Source organism: Pleurodeles waltl, chromosome 10, assembly GCF_031143425.1.
Source record: "Pleurodeles waltl isolate 20211129_DDA chromosome 10, aPleWal1.hap1.20221129, whole genome shotgun sequence".
In the NCBI taxonomy this organism is placed as follows: Eukaryota; Metazoa; Chordata; class Amphibia; order Caudata; family Salamandridae; genus Pleurodeles; species Pleurodeles waltl.
In genome coordinates this window covers 1,025,938,472-1,025,957,830 of record NC_090449.1, presented here as the reverse complement: position 1 = coordinate 1,025,957,830, position 19,359 = coordinate 1,025,938,472, and the positions used below count along the sequence as shown (strand labels likewise).

The window sequence follows — 19,359 nt, the reverse complement described above, 5'->3', positions numbered from 1 at the left end:
ACTGCTGCACTACCATCAATATTATTGCTACTTCTAATACTACTCTTATTGGTCTCCATGCAATTTGTTTTACTGCTATCACAAGTATTTTTGTTCTACTACAGTTGGCTCATGCTTTGAAACACCCTTTTAACAATTCACAATAAGAAACACTTATTAACCCCTTCACTGCTAGGCCTTTTCCCCGTCAGGTGCCAGGACTTTTTTTGGCTATTTGGGGCAGTTCGTCCACATTACCCACACCACATGTACGTCCTTTTTTTCAACATCCTAGGGATTCTAGGAGGTACCCACACTTTGTGGATTCCCCTGAAGGAGACCAAGAAATTAGCCAAAATACAGTGAAAATGTCTTTTTTTTTTTTTTTTTTTTTAAAACAAAATGGGAAAAAAGGGCTGCAGAAGACGACTTGTGTTTTTTTACCTGAAAATGGCATCAACAAAGGGTTTGCGGTGCTAAAATCACCAACTTCCCAGCTTTCAGGAACAGAAAGACTTGAATCAGAAAACCTAATTTTTCAACACAATTCTGGCATTTTACTGGGACATACCCCGTTTTTACTATTTTTTGTGCCTTCAGCCTCTTTCCAGTTAGTGACAGAAATGGGTGTAAAACCAATACTGGATCCCAGAGAGCTAAATATTTCTGAAAAGTAGCCAAAATTATGAATTCAGCAAGGGGTCATTTGTGTAGATCCTACAAGGTTTTCCTACAGAATATAACAGCTGAAATAAACAAATATTGAAATTGAGGTGGAAAAAACTGCCATTTTGCTCAACGTTTTTTTCCTGCAATGTCAGATTTTTTTAAAGCAATATACCGTTACGTCTGCTGGACTCTTCTGGTTGCCGGGATATATAGGGCTTGTAGGTTCATCAAGAACCCTAGGTACCCAGAGACAATAAATGAGCTGCACCTTGCAATGGGTTTTCATTCTATACAGGGTATACAGCAATTCATTTGCTGACATATATAGAGTAAAAAATAGGTATCCAGAAAACCTTATTTCCAAAATGGGAACACAATAAGGTGTTGAGAAGCAGTGGTTATTTGCACACCTCTGAATTCCGGGGTGCCCATATTAGCATGTGAATTACAGGGCATTTCTCAAATAGGTGCCTTTTTTTTTATTTATTTTTTACACACAGTCTTACATTTGGAAGGAAAAAATTTAGAAAAAAGACAAGGAGCAACAACACTCGTTTTGCTATTCTGTGTTCCCCCAAGTCTCCCGATAAAAGTGGTACCTCACTTGCGTGGGCAGGGCTAATGCTCGCGACAGGAAACACAAAATGGACACATCACATTTTTACACAAAAAACTGACGTTTTTTGCAAAGTGCCTAGCTGTAGATTTTGGCCTCTAGCTCAGCCAGCACCTAGGGGAAACCTACCAAACAAGCTCATTTTTGAAAACTAGACCCCTGGGGGAATCCAAGATGGGGTGACTTATGGGCTCTCACCATGTTCTGTTACCCAGAATCCTTTGCGCAAACCTCAAAGTTTGATTTAAAAAAAAAAAGAAAAAAAACTTTTCCGCACATTTAGGTGACACAAAGTTCTGGAAACTGAGAGGAGCCACAAATTTCCTTTCAACCAGTGTTCCCCCAAGTCTCCCGATACAAATGGTACCTCACTTGTGTGGGTAGGCCTAGCGCCCGCAACAAGAAATGCCCCAAAACACAACGTGGACACATCACATTCTCCCAAAGAAAACACAGCAGTTTTTTTCAAAGTGCCAAGCTGTGGGTTTTGGCTTCTAACTCAGCTGGCACCTAGGGAAACCTACCCAGCCTGTGCATTTTTTTAAACTAGATACCATGGGGAATCCAGGATGGGGTGACTTGTGGGGCTCTCACCAGGTTCTGTTACCCAGGATCCTTTGCAAACCTCACAATTTGGCACAAAAAAACAATAAATTTTTTCAGTGACGAAAAGTTCTGAAATCTGAGAGGAGCCACAAGTTTCCTTCCACCCAGCGTTCCACAAGTCTCCCAATAAAAATGGTACCTCACTTGTGTGGGTAGACCTAGTGCCCGCAAAAGAAAATGCCCCAAAACACTATCCTACCCTTTTCCTACTCAATCCATTTGACCCACATTGTGGGATTCCTGAGAGGCTATCAGGATTTATATTGTACCTATTTTCTGAAATATACTTTTGTCTATTGGCTATTGCCCTGAAGAAGTCCCGGTCTATGGGATGAAACACGTACCGGTGGATTCCTCAACTCGAACAGGAACATGGTTAAAAAACTACAATCTTAATTTGTATCATGATTATAAATCATCACTCACCTCAAGAATCATATTAAATGTATTATGGGTTCCTTGTAAAATGATGCTTTCTTACTGAATTGCATGATTGTGTTTTTCCATTTAACCATAATACTTGATTAAAGTACATTAATATATTTTTGTTTGACTTTGTGATATGGTTCATAGGGTGCTCTGTTGCTTTGTGGTGATATTAGTACTAACCAAACAGTTTCAAATGTTGGGATTTTTCACATCAGGGAAACAGGTGTGTTGTAACGTAAGAGCACCGTTATATACAAAAAGAAAAAGAAAATGTTGCTAGACATATGGGATGTGCATCACTTTGACCATAGTTGCCTTCCCCAATGAGACTGAGAAAAAAAGATACCCCTGCTTCCAATGGAGAGTTGTAAACAAGTATTCTAGGCAATCAGCTGATCTGGAGCGGACTGTTGTATCTCTCTCTACTTAGGTCACAAAAAAGCTCAATCCAGAAACTCCAACGCATTCACAAATGTGCAGTTAGAATCCCAATAGCTATGGTCCTCTAGCTCAGACCATTTATTTACCATCCAAGGGTTACTGGTACCATAAGAATCATTTTCGTGACACTTTGCATTACTCATCCAGCACTCAGCAAATCTGGTCCCACCTTCATCCAACATCATCGGACATCCTTCATCCCTTTTCAGACCTCTTTGTTTCTCACATGCTTATCTTCTTCAGATTCCCAACAACATTACTTTTTTCCTGGGTGGGCACGCTTCTCCTACATTTACACCAAATACCGGAACTTTCTTCCTTACAGGCAAGCATGCAAAGTACATAAATTGCTAGTTTTGTTGTTTAGGTTTGTGTGTTTTATTAATCCAATGAACAACCTCCGAACGGCAATGCTTGAATTTTGCATAGATACTATCCACATTGTTCTTCCAGGAAATAATCTGTATAATACACAAGTGAATGGTCTAAGGAAGAAACGAGAAGAGCCCAAGTTGTTCTTACTGGAGATGATCATCAAAGACAAAAATGGTTTGTGTTGCCTACAGTGCCGACCAATAACTTTGATTCCCTGGCGCCAGGATGCAATTTTATGAAAGCACAGCGCACTACAGATCTTCATTCCTTCAAATATAAATGGAAGTAAAACTGAGCTTCTGCTAACGAGAAACAGATGGCCTACATGACTGGGCTCTCCTCCCATCTTAATAGCAGGGTAAAAATGCCTTTTCTTCATAGTTCATAGAAGGTGTCAATATCAGCACAGGTTTAAGTTGAGGAATCAAGCTTTCTCGCCCTCGATTATGGAAAAATCTGCCTTTACTGCAGCAGAAGAATGCCAATATAGGTTGCTACCTCTGCAGTGTCTAAACATAACTGCTGCAACAGCCTAGGGCTCTAGGACTACTCCAGAGAAAATCTCCAGAACTTTGCATTGAGAACAGTGTATTGTTTTTCTAAGTTTGGTCAGGTTTCTGAAACTCAAATATATGGCTGTGGTGTAACATACCACAACTACACCGCATCAGCCTATGGTAAACAGTACCATATTGTTCCAGCAGGAAACACAAGTAATGAACTCCATGCTGTCTCCTCACGGCTGTGTGGGGGCGCAGAACAGAATGATTAACTAGTGGCTTGCTGTGTGAGGGAACATGGCGTTGCCTGGAAGAAAGAGGAGTGAGTTGCATAGCAGTTGCTTGCCTGGTGGTTCTGAAAGCAACAGGAACACACTGACTTCTCTATCTCCAATAGAGCACAATTTGTGTTTTGTGTCGGCTCCCAAGTGCAGGATAGTGCAAACTAACTAAATGTTAGAAGTCAACATCCTACTTCCCAGGTAAGATTAACAAGAGGAAAGGTAAGAAACCAACATATTTCATGATAAGTCGCAGGTCATCAAGGAATGTAAGTGTTCCAGAAGCCTTTTTTTTTTTTTTTTGTAATGGGGTGTGGGACAAGATTTTCCCCACCCCATGACCTACAATGTTGACTGGACAGAAGTTAAAGGGACAGGAAAGATAGTCTGAGAACAACCAATCAGGACAATAGCTGAGAATACTAGGTAGGTCACTTACCTTAGTCACTCCTACATAAAGATTTTATTTTCCCAGCAAGCAGAACTGCTGAAACCAAGATTGAATGACTGATAACCACAAACTCTTCTCTTTAGGGTCTGCAGTTTCCACTTGAGGGATATGCCTCCCTTTTCTGTGTACCCTACTTACGAAGAATAAAAAGCCCCAAGAAGGGAAAAGCATGTTTTAGGTGAAGAAAATCCCCAATGACTGATCTTTAGAGTCCATTTATACATGTGGGATGAAACGTAAACATCTACTTGTGTGAGAAAATTCAACTGGACCAGTTTTCTGTTATTTGTCAGTATCAAAACGGCTCCTAGGGCGTTTTAGGTCTCAGAGATCTGAAATCATCTTACAGCTCATAAAGCATGCTCCTAATAGCACTTTGCAGTTTGGAAGCCTCTCTATTTTTCAGAACCTTCCACAAAACACTCAAAACATCCCTTCAGTTAGCTTCTTTTTTTCTTTAATTTGCCTTGTGGTGACTGTAGGAAGCTGGCTCTGTGTATACTATATCAAAATGAGATATAGTGTGCACAGAGTCCAGCGTGCTCCCCAAGAGGCAATAATAGAGAATACTAATGCTCTATTTGTAGTAGTGTGGTCGAGAAGTTAGGCTTGTCAGAAGGTAGTGCTAAGCATTTGTTGTACACACACAAGCAATAAATGAAAACACACACTCAATGACTTAACTCCAGGCCAATAGGTTTTCATATAAAAAAAAATATTTTGTTAATTTAACAAGATTCATTTAGCAGATAAGTACATCAAATGAAAGGTACTTGGCATAGTAACACCTAGGACTTTGAATAGAATCAATACTGTGCACAGTTTTCTGTAAAATGGCAAAAAGCTATTTTAAAAGTGGACACAGTGCAATTTTCAACAGTTCCTGGAGGGGATACGTAAAGTACAGTTTCTGAGGTAAGAACCACACTTACAGGTACAGTCTCCGGGACATAGGTAGCCCACGTTGGGGGTTCAAGGTAACCCCAAACACCCAACAACACAGGGCCGGTCAGGTGTAGAGGTCAAACAGGCGCCAGGAAAACGTGGGGCCCTATGGAGACAGGGGTACTCCGGTTCCAGTCTGCTTGCAGGTAAGTACCTGTGTTGTAGGAGGGTAGACCAGGGGGGTTTGGAGGAGTACTGGAGGGGCCCCAGGTTGACACAAAAACCACACCCTCAGTGGCACAGGGGCAGCCGGGTGCAGTGTGTAATAAGGGAGTGGGGTTCCCAATTGAACTCAATGGAGGGACCCAGGGGTCACTTAGGCGCTGCAGAGAGGGCCTCTCAGGCAAGCCACCGACTGGGCAAGGGTGAGGGCCGCCTGCTGGCCGTTGCTGCACCGCGGGTCAGACTCTCTCAGGCCTGGCGCCTGCGGGTGCAGTTCTTCCCCAGGCAACTGGTATCTTCGCCCCAGGCAGTCGCGGTCAGGGGGGGTCCTCGGGATTCCCTCTACAGGTGTTGTTGTGGGAGTGCAAAGAGGTCAGCACAGGATGGACACGTCATCGGAGTCGTCTGGGGATCCTCTCTGGATAGTTGGTTTCTCTCGACACTGGCCAGGGGCGCCAACTGCAGAGTAGTTGGACTCCCGCATCTCGAGTGAGGTGAGAGTCCCTTTAAAGTTAGTTTCTTGGTCTTCTTTTTGGACAGGTCCGCTGTCCACGGGAGCTCTTTGGTCCTCGGTGGTGCAGGCAGTCCCCTGGAGGCTTTTCAGGGGTCGCTGATCCTGCAGAACGCATTGCTTCTTTTCTTGCAGCTTTGCGTAACGGGAGACAGGCCGTTAGGGCTGGGGCCGAATCAGTTGTTGTCTCCTCTTCTCTGCTGGGTTTTCAGGTCAGCCGTCCTTCTTCTTTGTTGAGGTCATCAGGAATCTGATGATCTGGGTTCAGGATCGCCCGTAAATACTACATTTAGGGGTGTGTTAGGGTCAAGGGGCAGTAGCCATTGGCTACTGCCCCTGAGGGTGGCTACACCCTCCTTGTGCCCACTCCCTCTGCGGAGAGGGGCACATCCCTAACCCTATTGATCCTATTACTCCAAAGCAAGATGGAGGATTTCTCAAGGAGGGGGGCACTTCAGCTCTGGTCACCTTAGGGGTGGACCTGGCTGGAGGGGCGACTCCTTGTTTTTCTCATTATCCTTCTGGACTTGCCACCAAAATTGTGGGCTTGTCGGAGGCGGGCCTCTCCACTGGCTGGAGTGCCCTGGGGGCATTGTAACACTGTGCCTGAGCCTTTGAGGCTCACCACCAGGTGTTACAGTTCCTTCAGGGGGAGGAGTGCAGGCTTTGTTTCTGGCACAGAGAGCACAAAGGCTCTCACCCGAGGGGGATCGGAAACTCATCTCTCAGTGGGAGGTTGGCACAGATCAGTCAGTCCTGCACTGAAGGATTGGGTAAAATACTGGGGGCATCTCAAAGATGCCCTCTGTGTGCATTTTATAATAAATCCAACACTGACATTAGTGTGGTTTTATTATTCTGAGAAGTTTGATACCAAACTTCCCAGTATTCAGTGTAGCCATTATGGAGCTGTGGAGTTCGTTTTGACAAACTCCCAGACCATATACGTAATATGGCCACACTGTACTTGCAATGTCTAAGAATGGACTTAGACAGTGCAGGGGCATATTTATATTGCTCATGCACCTATGCCCTCGCCTGTGGTATAGTGCACCCTGCCTTAGGGCTTAAGGCCTGCTAGAGGGGTGACTTACTTATGCGACAGGCAGTGTTTTGTGTGCATGGCACCCTGAGGTGGATGCCATGTCGACTTTTTCTCCCCACCAACATACACAATCTGCAATGGCAGTGTGCATGTGTTAGGTGAGGGGTCCCTTAGGGTGGCACAACACATGCTGCAGCTCTTAGGGACCTTCCCTGGTCACAGGGCCCTTGGTACCACCGGCACCTATTACAAGCAACTTATCTGTGTGCCAGGGGTGGGCCAATTGTGGAAACAATGGTACATTTTTAGTAAAATAACACTGGTGCTGGGGCCTGGTTAGCAGGGTCCCATCACACTCTCAGTCAAGTCAGCATCAATAGCAGGCAAAAAGTGTTTTTGGGGGAGGGGTAACTGCAACAAGTAGCCATTTTCCTCCAGTGACTACCCCAGATCATTTTATTTTAGTGTATTGGATAGTCAAAAATAACACTGGTTGCTAGAAAATCTTAGTTAGATATCAGTGGCCTAAATACATGATATAAGTAAATAAAATACGATTAAATAAAGTTCCTATTATCCAACTCAAAGGTATTCCTTTGATCATCCTTAGAAAGATAAAAGCATGAGTGAAACTGTCGATATTTAAATCGGTTACCACCGGGTTGAACATTGATACCGGCAGCAGATGCATTAGTCCACTGACTCACCACCCCAATTTAACACAATAATTTAGACAAGTTAAAAAACATGACCAAGTACTATATATCTTATGCCCGTAGAAAATAAGGTTCAGAATGGATCTAATGGGTCGATTACATTTAGCTTTAAATATAGATTTAGTGACAATTAAATGCTTTTTCAGGCTTATTTTTATATTTCTTGTATTATTACTGCTTTATTACTATAAAGATACTACTGGTTCATCTATCACCACTTTCATTCATTTCATATTTGGTACAGTGGTTTAATCCAAAGATAAGAGTACATTACTGGTAACAATGGAATAGCATTCTGAAAAGCATTTTTAATGAAATCCTAGACAAGCAAATCTAGGGAACAGAATGATGAGCTCACTCAATTAAGGGTTTTGAAAAAAGGGACTATTATTTTTCTCAGGCAGTATCAAAATGAGGTGTGCAAAGTTTTAGACATTAGGGTTTCCATATTCTGGCTGTTGGAATTAAGTAAACGGATTCTGAACTTCACAATTTCTGTCACTAACCAAGCTTGATTCAGAGTTCCCTACATTTTTCTACCATTAGCACTAAATACTACATCCACTGCACCTTCAAATCAAATTCAAATCAAATCATTAACATTTATAAAGCGCGCTACTCACCCGTGCGGGTCTCAAGGCGCTAGGGGGGAAAGGGGGGGTTATCGCTGCTCGAACAGCCAAGTCTTTAGGAGTCTCCGGAAAGCGGAGTGGTCCTGGGTGGTCCTGAGGCTGGTGGGGAGGGAGTTCCAGGTCTTGGCCGCCAGGAAGGAGAAAGATCTCCCACCCGCCGTGGAGCGGCGGGTGCGAGGGACGGCAGCAAGTGCGAGGCCAGCGGAGCGGAGGGGGCGGGTGGGGACGTAGAAGCTGAGGCGTCTGTTGAGGTATTCCGGTCCCTTGTTGTGGAGGGCTTTGTGTGCGTGGGTGAGAAGACGGAAGGTGATCCTTTTGCTGACTGGGAGCCAATGCAGGTGTCTCAGGTGTGCGGAGATGTGGCTGTTGCGGGGTACGTCGAGGATGAGGCGGGCCGAGGCGTTTTGGATGCGTTGCAGGCGGTTTTGGAGTTTGGCGGTGGTCCCGGCGTAGAGGGTGTTGCCGTAGTCCAGGCGACTCGTGACAAGGGCGTGGGTCACGGTTTTTCTGGTGTCGGCGGGGATCCAGCGGAAGATCTTGCGGAGCATGCGGAGAGTGAGGAAGCAGGCGGAGGACACGGCGTTGACTTGCTTGGTCATGGTGAGAAGAGGGTCCAAGATGAAGCCGAGGTTGCGGGCGTGGTCTGCGGGGGTCGGTGCGGTGCCGAGGGCCGTGGGCCACCAGGAGTCGTCCCAGGCGGACGGGGTGTTGCCGAGGATGAGGACTTCCGTTTTTTCAGAGTTCAGCTTTAGGCGGCTGAGCCTCATCCAATCTGCGACGTCCTTCATACCCTCTTGTAGGTTGGTCTTGGCGCTGGCGGGGTCCTTGGTGAGGGAGAGTACAAGTTGGGTGTCGTCGGCGTAGGAGGTGATGATGATGTCGTGCTTGCGTACGATGTCGGCGAGGGGGCTCATGTAGACATTGAAGAGTGTCGGGCTGAGCGATGAGCCTTGAGGTACGCCGCAGATGATCTTGGTGCTTAACTAAAGCAGTGGTGGTAAACATAGTACCAGCATAAGTGGTATCAACTGGATTACTACTAATGGCTTACAATGTAGTACTATCACTTAGAGGTATAACTAGAGATAGTATCTGCTGTAGCTGTACTTGTGGTAGTACCATCTGCAGTTCTACCAGTAATTGTTATCATTAAGCAGGTAGTTATGTCTGAGGTGGAACAAACATAAGCAGATACACAGATCACCATGAGTGTGCCACAAGAATAAAGGTTGTACAGGTCTATATGTGGCTTTACGATTGACAAATACAGTAGTGTATGTGTGAAGGAGACTTGGTGTGGACAATTGTTTAAGCAAAAGAACTGTAACTATCATTCAACTTTGGTTCTATACTAAATGTGTACTTTTGTTCCTGCTCTGATGTCCCTTCCTGTTTTATAAGTTGAAGGCAGGTCACAAAATGACTGACTTCCAGTGAATAAATGAAAAGTTTAGACAAAAATTATTTTAGCAGACAAGACCACATATTACTAACAAATTAACCTATTTCTTTATCTTATTTTGAAACTCCCCTTTCATCACGATTAAGGTTTACTTAATTTTATCCCACAACAGTTATAGGAGCTTCCCAGCGCCGTATGAGCACATACAAACCTAAGGTTGGGAAAACCATATGGTAACTGAACCAAAAAGATTTAAAATAAACATCTGCTTGTTATGTGTACAAAAGCAATACATGAAAGCAGCGAAATGAGCCACTGAAGCAGCCTTTGGTTTGTACAAGTAGCCGTGAAGATAGCAAACATCTTGTGAATAGACACCATTTTGTGACACTTAACCAAATGAGCCTGCAGAAAACAAACTCAAACTATGTCTTACGCTTTGAGTTTCAGTACCTAGATTAGTTACAAGGCATAGGTACATAAAATCGCAAAGAGTTCCAAAAAACAGAACAGGTTATCTTATCTACAAGCAGCAGAACACCCCAACCCAATGAGTGAGGGCGTCACTTACAAAGAAGTTAGAGGCTGAGAAGATAAAACCCACATGACTAACAGATGTGTTTGCCAGATTGTAATGTATGCACCACTTATTTGTACTCAATGCTTGTTGAAGTGTATGAATACTGGACGCAGTCAGATTACCTTTTCAGTCTCTCCCCTGTACTTTGCATGCAGTACTTGAATGGGTCTCCCAGACATAAAATAAAGTTTATCCTGAGAACCCAAGACGTAAGGCTGTAATAATTTCTACGGGAGGTTAATTGTCCAAAGTTTACATTGTATTTACCATAATCCTGAAACAAATAGACAACTGAGTGTAAAAGCAGTAAGGGAAATCTACAACTGAGCAATATTACATACCACAGTTTAAACATGGCCAGCCCTTGCAATACCATCAGTGTCTGTACTCCCAGGGACACAGGGGACATAGGTTCCTGCTGGACTAATAAAGCTGTATTCCTCCTTTGATAATTTCTTCACAGAAAAGGCCATGCTAGGAACGTCTGTAAAACTCTAGTCACATCCCACAGTGATGAATTACTGCAACAATCAACTGCTTGATGCTCTCAAGAGCCAGCATACCAAAGTAAACTTTAAGGGGATTTTGCCTAAATACTCAGAACACGCCTGTAAGCCAAAGTCATAGGTAATAATTTATTTTTCTTTATTTTTTCTTTTACAAAAAGTCATACAAAACATGATTCCTGTAGACAATAAATAGCAATTGGTTAAAATCCAGTTATTCATGTCAATTTGTGCAAACTGTGTTGTGTGAAAATACTACATTCAAAGCAATGTAAAATCATAGTCGTGGTTACTCCCATAGTTTAGGGATAGGGCAAGGCCTATGGAACTCCAGGTCTAGTGACCTTCAATGCTGCAGAGATGTGCGCTACCAGGACGAAAAAGACTTCAGAATCTGAGGGGTAGCATAAGGTCACTGCATCCCTGCAGCGTCTACTGTTATGTTATGTTATGCAGTGCCTTGAGACCCTCATGGGTGAGTAGTGTGCTTTACCAATGATTTTGATTGACTGATTGATTGATGTTTTATAAGTAGATGACCAAGATACAGTCTCCTTGCCTGCAGGGATTTAGGGCCATATGTACGAACACATTTTCCCATTGACACAGAATGGGAAAAACCCTTTGCTACATCTGGCCCCTAGTGCTGAATAACTAGTTTAATAACTAGTTTTTCTCTCCCCCATCCTACCAAGATACAGCTGCAGAAGCTTGTGCATAGCTTGATATTGGACCATTTTTATTAGCCAAACAGTGTTCCTACCCTAAACATTATGTACAGTGACTGTCAGAGAACTGTTCGGGACACAAGGCGAGTGGGGGCTACTGTGCCCACCAACAGGGTTGGAGACCTTTCGCTTGTTATATCCTGGGGTCCGACCTTATAAGGATCCTCAGCAACTGGGCCAAGTACCGCTTCAACACTTGACTCTCATTGGAAGCGCAGGTCAAGCAGTCCAAGGCTTTTCAGGGGAAGGTACACACAGGAGGGGTGAACACAGGCTCACAACTTAAAAAACGCTCAATAGAAGCAGTAAATGACTGTTCACCTAAATAACTGATTTTATGGATAAAATGTAATATTTACATACCAGTACAAAGTAAAAAAAAAAAAAAAACAGCATTTACAAACAATACACAGCCTCCCAAGGTCAGGAGTCTAGCTTTTCAATAAACAGGTTCTGACTCCTACTACCCTCTAGCCACTGTAGATTCAGTTTAGGCCCCACTCTCAGAATTGCCACTTTGACTCCAATTAAAGTCAAAAGTGCAGATGCTCAGTAGGGGCTTTGAGCCCACACTGGTTCAATGCCTCGAAAAATCATAAAAATATTACTAGACCTGTAGGTCAACTAGCCTGAATAATCTACTCGACCTAACTGTAATGCACTTGACCCGAAAACAGGTCTCAAGTCGTGTGATCCTTGGCAAATATTGTACTTTACAGTTGCCTTTTTCCTCATTTTCACATATGCGTGCACCTTCAAATATGTGAGTTCAGCATTTCTGCTGTAAAAAAAAAATCCTCTTTTGTTTGATTAAATACACTAAACCATTGCTCCATGTATAATACATCAAGCCCACATATAGGGTACACATGATGACTTGCCTCTGAGTTTACTTATAGCTTTGCCATCAGTTCAGGAGCATTTCTCAGTTTATGTTTAAACACTACAGACAATACATTTCCAATAAAAGTCCAAAAACCTTCCCACTAACTTGCAGCTTTACTGATAAAACTGCATGGTGTTTTAACAATAATCTGTGAAAATTGGGTTTCAGAAAACATCATTTGCACATCACCAAGTAAAGTGCTCTGACTTTTTTTTCATCCTATTTTTTTTTTTTTATCATACAGAAGTACAAAAAATGGTCTTTCACAGCTACTGAAATATATTTTGAAATGTAAAGTTGACTTACATTTATATAAATGTGTGTTAGGAAAACCCAATACCAACAGCCTTTCATTTCACACAGGTCAGACAGTTAATCTTACAAAATCCTGGAAGAGTGCAGTCACAAGGAAAAGTATTTGCATTGCAAGAAGACAAACTGACTTTTGACCTCTGTCTCTGAACACAGAGCAAATAGGAAAAGAATAAGATTTAAAAGCATCTTAATTTCTAATTCAGCTTCTGACTGAACAGAACACCTGTTCTTTGTCCACTCGCCAGAATGGGTGAGTAGGATCTAAAAGTAGCTCGACCTCATAAAATAAAAGTTGCCATAGCAAGTGGTCGAGTAGATTTTTTGAGCCCTGTGGTTACTGCCTCTTCCTCCCAATGGTGATAACCAGAACACATTCTTGTATTTGTCAAAGTGGACCCCCTGGCATATTGTTGGGGGGGGTGGGGGGTCACGTCCTCACTCCACACATGGACTTCGGTCTGGTTGGTAAATAATTATTCATCACTGTGTCCCCATCTAGCATACTAAGTAGTCAAATTCCTTCTACACATGAGCAATGACCTGACTGGTGCAGACGTCATCGTATCACACCTCGCTTAAGAGATCCAATCACCAGGATCTCCCACTATACCTCACTCCCTCCAGCACTCTCCTCTTCCTCACAGGACACACTGGTCTTGGCAAACAGGCAGGCAGGTGGGCTTGGATTACCTGGGTGACTGACAGGCCTTAGCTTCCAGTCTGGGTCACAGGCAGAAGTCTTGCAAAGCTTTTCCTCCTTACACACACCAAGGATAAGAGTCTTTGAAGTTTATGTTGGGGGTAGTGCCCTCTTCTCTGCCCTGCCTTTCCTCCGGAAAATGGTCTGTCACAAGAGGGGCAACTCCAAGTCTGATAGCCCTACAACATAGGCCATGGAAGTTTCTAGAGGTTTACACCTGGATGTTAGCCACAGTGATAGGTGTATTAGAAGGTACCACCAGGGCCAAGCCTTACTCTTTATCATTCTCTTACTAGCCCAGTCCTCTTTCTGAGATGTGCCCAGGCATCTTTCCAGGGTCCTCTTTCTGAACCAAAAAGCACATTTTGAGGTGTACTGAAGAGTCTGGCTCTCCCTTCCTTCAGTGTGTCACACCCACCTCACAGAAATGCAGCATTCCACAAATATGTCTTGGGGGGTGGAGGGTCTTGGGGATTCCTTTATCGCCTCACGCTCCTCCAGTTAGCCCAGGTTTCCCAAAATGGAACCCAGAATCGTCCAAGTATGTACTATTCACAGGCACACATACACCTAGCACATGCTTATAACACACACACACACTGCACTACATACTAACCTGATAAAGGCTACAACTGAGTTAAGCACACAGCAACAGAACTTTACATTAGTGAGCCTGCAAGTCTCACTCCAGTGACACAGATAAACAGACTTGCTCACTTCTATAGATCAGTAAATTGTACACTGCTACCACCGCGCTTGTGCTACTTAAATCTTGGCAAAGGTAGTACCCACTTTGAGGGTAGGGCTTTGGATGGCCATAACTGGTCCAAGAAGACCACAATCCAGGGAGTCAGGCCTATATCATGGCGCACATGCATTATCCGTGTTCACCAATGACAAGAAAATCAGCACCAAGGTTCCAGATATTACTGCAGTTGGGGGCACTCATGGTAGGGATATAAACCTGTCACTAAGTAGGGGGACTTTGCCATCTCAGCAGCAATCGTTGTATCTCTCGAAATAGAAAGTTCACATATCTTTCATACAAGACCCTTATGATTAGTCGACTCAGGATTAGACCAGTACATTCGACAGCCTAACTTACTGAATATTATTGCTATGTGGTTGAAGCAAGGCAAATTCCATGGAGTACAGGTCTAACAGCTTAACACTTCAACACTTGACATGCTCAGCTCTACTTTCAATGCAGTCACTGAGGTTTCAAATCTAGGAATGAATAGGCACCGTAGGAACCGTTTCTTGATTTTTTGTATTTCGTGAGCCTTTCTGAGCCCCTAAAGCTCATCTACGTCAAAGCATACAGCTGGACTTTTATTTTGAAGTCTTGAAGAGCAGGCTCTATTAGACTATTTGTCGGTGAAGGGTAAGACCATGCCAGTGTGGTCAGGCCAGTCGAGATTTCGGACGCAACCGAGTAGCGCTCCAATCATCAACCTGCACATCGTCACTAATCCAGATTGGAGACCGGGCATCTGGAGGTGCCCAGAATTCACCATACCTCTCCCAGAGTGGTATCTAAAGCTTCGGCGTCGCTGCCGGCCCTTGAAAGTGCAAAATCGTTCTGGCTCCAGTCTCCCTTGAGGCAGGTCACGGGCCTTCCACCAGCCCGAGGCGTCCCCCCCCGTTGCCCAACCTGGACTAGGGGTACTCCAATCAACATCGCACCTCCACCCAGAAGATTCTAGATAGCACTGCCTGCAGCGATCTCCCAGACGCTTATGGATGCCTACAACTGGCCCGGCCCACTACTGAAAGAGCCAGCCCTGCGGGAAGCCCTTTGGAACTTGTCTGATGACTCCGAATTGGTCCCCACCTTGTGCAGCACTGCAGTGACCCATCAGACGACCAGGGAGGCCTGGACTGGGTACCTGGCCCACTGTGGCCAAAGCCAACCCCGACAGAAGTCATTCAGGACTTGACTGATGGTCCACAAACATCTGGACAAACTAGGGAAAACAGAGGACCAGGATTCCAAGTCCATCCCTGCCTTAGTAGCGTCAAAAACACTCTACACAACCTTCCTAGAGCAGTTGAGGCGCTTTAAATTTAAAGCCCACATAGACAAGGTTCATGGAGAGGGTTAAAAGTTTAACAGACTTCTGGCCTCGCTGCTTAAACAGGAGATCCGGTAAATCCCATCACGGAGATAGTCAGTCACAAGCTAAGAACCACTGGTGTGCACAGAGATCCTGAAGCATTCCACACCTATTACTCCTCTATCTAACAAGCTCCACCGGTTGTCTCAGCAGAAGCACTGCCCTCGCTTTTGACAAATATTCCCCTTCCACGTATTGCTGACTCCCCCAGACTCACCCTGGATGCTACAATCTCGAAGTCTGAGGTTGCACAAGCCATGAAGGACCTCACCTAAAACAAAAGTTGAGGCCTCGATGGGTTAACCTTTTAATATTATGCTACCTTCTCCTCAACCCTGTCCCGACTCTCAGTAATGTTCATAGCAGCCCTCCAACTTGGAGAGCTCCCGTAATCACTTCAGGAGTCCCTTCTAGTTTAAATTCCAAACTCGAAAGAGAACCCACATACCTATGGTCCTATCACCATTGTCGGGCAGACTACAACATTTTTGGGAAGATTCTAGCCACAAGGTACCTCCAGATCCTTCCAGAGCTCTTACACACGGATAGGTTTATCCTAGGCCAAAGCACCTCCCAAAATATGCAGCGCCTTTTTCTCATGGGATTCCCACATGCTGCACGCTCCATACTAGACCTAGAGATGGCGTTTGACACACTGACATGGGGATATCTACTCTTGGTGGTTGCCTGAATAGGTGTAGAACAGAGGCTGCTTCCCTATACCAGACTACATACACCAACGCATCCACTCAGATTTCCGCCTCCTTCTCAGTAGGCCGTGGCACCAGGTAGGGGTGCTCGCTCTCCCCATTACACTTCGCAATGGACCCCCTTGTTATATGACTACGGGGAAAGCCAGAAGTGGGGTATACGCCTACAGGACGGGACACATGCTGTATCTTTATATGCTGATGACCTACTGTCACACCTCCAGATTTGATATTTGACCTCTCCCCATTTCATGACACCCTCACCGCCTTTGCGGAGGCCACCGGACTCCAGGTTTACTGGGGGTGGTCAGCAGTCCATCCACTCTGCCCTAGGCATCCACCATGAATCATAACACCCTGGTGAGGCGCAACTCCGCTGGTGTAGCGGGTGATTCGTTATATGGGAATCCGTCATTATCATACCCAATCCGAACTCTATGAGGGGAGCTCCAAAGGGCCCTGGCCGGTATATGATCATTAGTGCACTTTTGCCAGGCCTCACCCCTGGCTCCAATCGGAAACATCACTTTGGCTAAAATAGTATCTTGCCTCGCCTTTTATGTTACTTCGCAAATCTACCCGTTATCCTCTCAAAGTCATTCTTCAATGAACTAGACACTTAAGTGCATTCATCTGGGGAAACGGGCTCCGCTGCGTTGCCCTTAAGAAGTTACAGTTCCCAGGAGGTAAGGAGAGACTTGGCGCCCCCTCATTTGAAGCATACTTTCTGGCAGCACAGCTACCATCTCTGTTGTGCTGGACACTGGGACGTTATATGGGAGAAACGAGTGATGTAGGAGAAATCATACCAGTGGCCATGATCCGGGGCTTTCTCCTCCCGAAGGTCCTGCTCCCGTCCCCCAGACCACCACAAGTGGCAGAGGCACGCTCCTGCATGATCCATGTACACTGTCTTGAGAGCATGGTTCTGGCATATCACCAGTGATACACCTGATTGGCTTCCCTTGATTCCCATGTTTTGTTTCGCCCAGGGATATGAGACCCGGGACAACCAGGTCACTGTCCACAGTGGGAGACCTATTCACTGACGGCCAGTCCCTCACCTTCGACCAACTGACAAAGGGCCGTCTGTGAACTTGTGGATGCTGCCCTTACAAAACTACGACAAAAATGGGAAGACAATTTTCGGAGAGTGCTCCATGATAAGGAATCGGCACAAGCTATAGAGTTCCCCCAACAGGTTTCCCGGACCTCCTAGTTCAAAAACATCCAATTCTTTATACTACACAGATCGTACTTTACTCCTGCACAAGTGAATCACTACTTCTCAGATACGCAGATAAGCTGTTACCGATGTCACACCCCTGACATAAAACCTCACACACGTGCTACAGTCCCGTCCAGCACTCCAAAGTTATAGGCAATCAGTACATGATACCCTAAGAGAGGTCCGAGAGTTACCAGATCTCCACATGTGGAAGCGTGTGCCTTAGGGATTTTTAAATGCAAGAAGCAATAAAGTACACTCACGATTCGCAGCCTTAACACTTCTCTTCCCCAAGCACACACATACAGTTCAATGGTGGTTGCCGATGGCTCTGCCATGGAAGGCCTGGCAGGGGGCATTGTGTAAGTGGGTGGGGAGTAAAAGAGGAGGCCCACCGCTATGGGGAGGTCCGACATCTCCGCAAACAGCCAATCTCCCTTCAGTGGGCTACCCTTCTCACACAATTCCTGCAATTAGTGGGAAATGGCCCCTCCCCTGTGATCTACACAGACCATCAGGATGGCCAGACTGCTACACGATTTTCAATTCCCCCTAACTTATACAGCAGGCGTCGCTCTCTTTCACCTCCTCCCCCCTTTCCCAAATGGCCCACCTGTCCCGCGGTCCTTGCCCAATTACGCTATCCTATTACTCCTGATTGTTTATGGGAAAGAAAGATGGTGTGGTCAATCACCAGATCCCTTACTTGCCTGGTTCCTGTCCCATCTCTTATTCCCATCCCCAGTTAGTGGCAGAGCACAGATGGGTCTCGCCGATTTCCACCATCAAAATCCTATATGGTTCTCTTTCAAATTGCTTCCTATGAAATATGAATCACACTATTATTTATGGATTTTCTTTTGCTTTAGCAACATGAGTCTACATGGTGTTATACTCCACGCTGTCTCTTGTCACATATGGGGTTTAGATTATGAAATTCAATAAAAAAGATTTTTTTTTAATAAGGGTAAGACCATGCCAGCATACTTGCTCATAAAGGTTTCAGTTTTCACAGTCTACTTGGCCCAGGATAGTTTATCATAAGATTTGATCCCTGGATAATTATCGGGGTGAACACAGTCTAAAGCCATACTATAGATTTTAAATATTCCCTTCAAATTTAACCTTGAATTTAGTATCATAAGCTATGTTTTTTGGTGTTAATGATGAACATTTTTGGCAGGCAACGGTCATTCTTCCACCCTTGATGCATAGATACACGTGCCCAATGCTCTTTAAGGGGGAGCAAAAAGTCTGTGATTCAGGGAAGTTACGTAAATCGGATTTGCACATTTCCTGTCAATGAGATCAAGGCCAAGTAGCCCCTCTGTCTGCTGTCCTGTGTTGGCATCATTATGAAACAGGGAATGGACAAGCAACTCCTGCTGCTTAATGTTTATGTCTGGCCTCATCTTCTCGAAGACCCTATCTTAAGTTCTAGCTTGACAGCACAGCTGTCTGCAAGACACTGCTACCAATTCTTTAAAAAATACATAGGATGGGCTTTGGCGCCTCCCAAAGGAAAATTATTTCCCCCTCCCCCATGCTATTTGATGTACCGTTCCACTACCCCTACTGGAATACATGAGGGACTATTTTACACCTCAAGAGTACGCTCAGTTATGACACTGACGGACATTCCATTATTTATCTCCTGTTTGCATTCTATTCAGAAAGCAATCCTTTCTGGTTACTTTTTTCAGAACACATGCAAAGCTATTGGGGCAGGCTTTAAAATGATAAACAGCATTTGTGCATTCAATGCATATCAACAGCTATGAATACATGTGTTTATATGCATTGATACATTAAAGTAAGAGCTATTTGCT

The 19,359-nt window shown here is 44.6% G+C and overlaps 1 protein-coding gene across 1 annotated transcript in view; it reads right to left on the bottom strand.

The window, feature by feature from the left end:
• Positions 1-19,359, bottom strand: part of TOPAZ1 (testis and ovary specific TOPAZ 1) — a 1,339,900-nt gene that overhangs the window by 1,154,477 nt on the left and 166,064 nt on the right. The window lies entirely within an intron of this gene.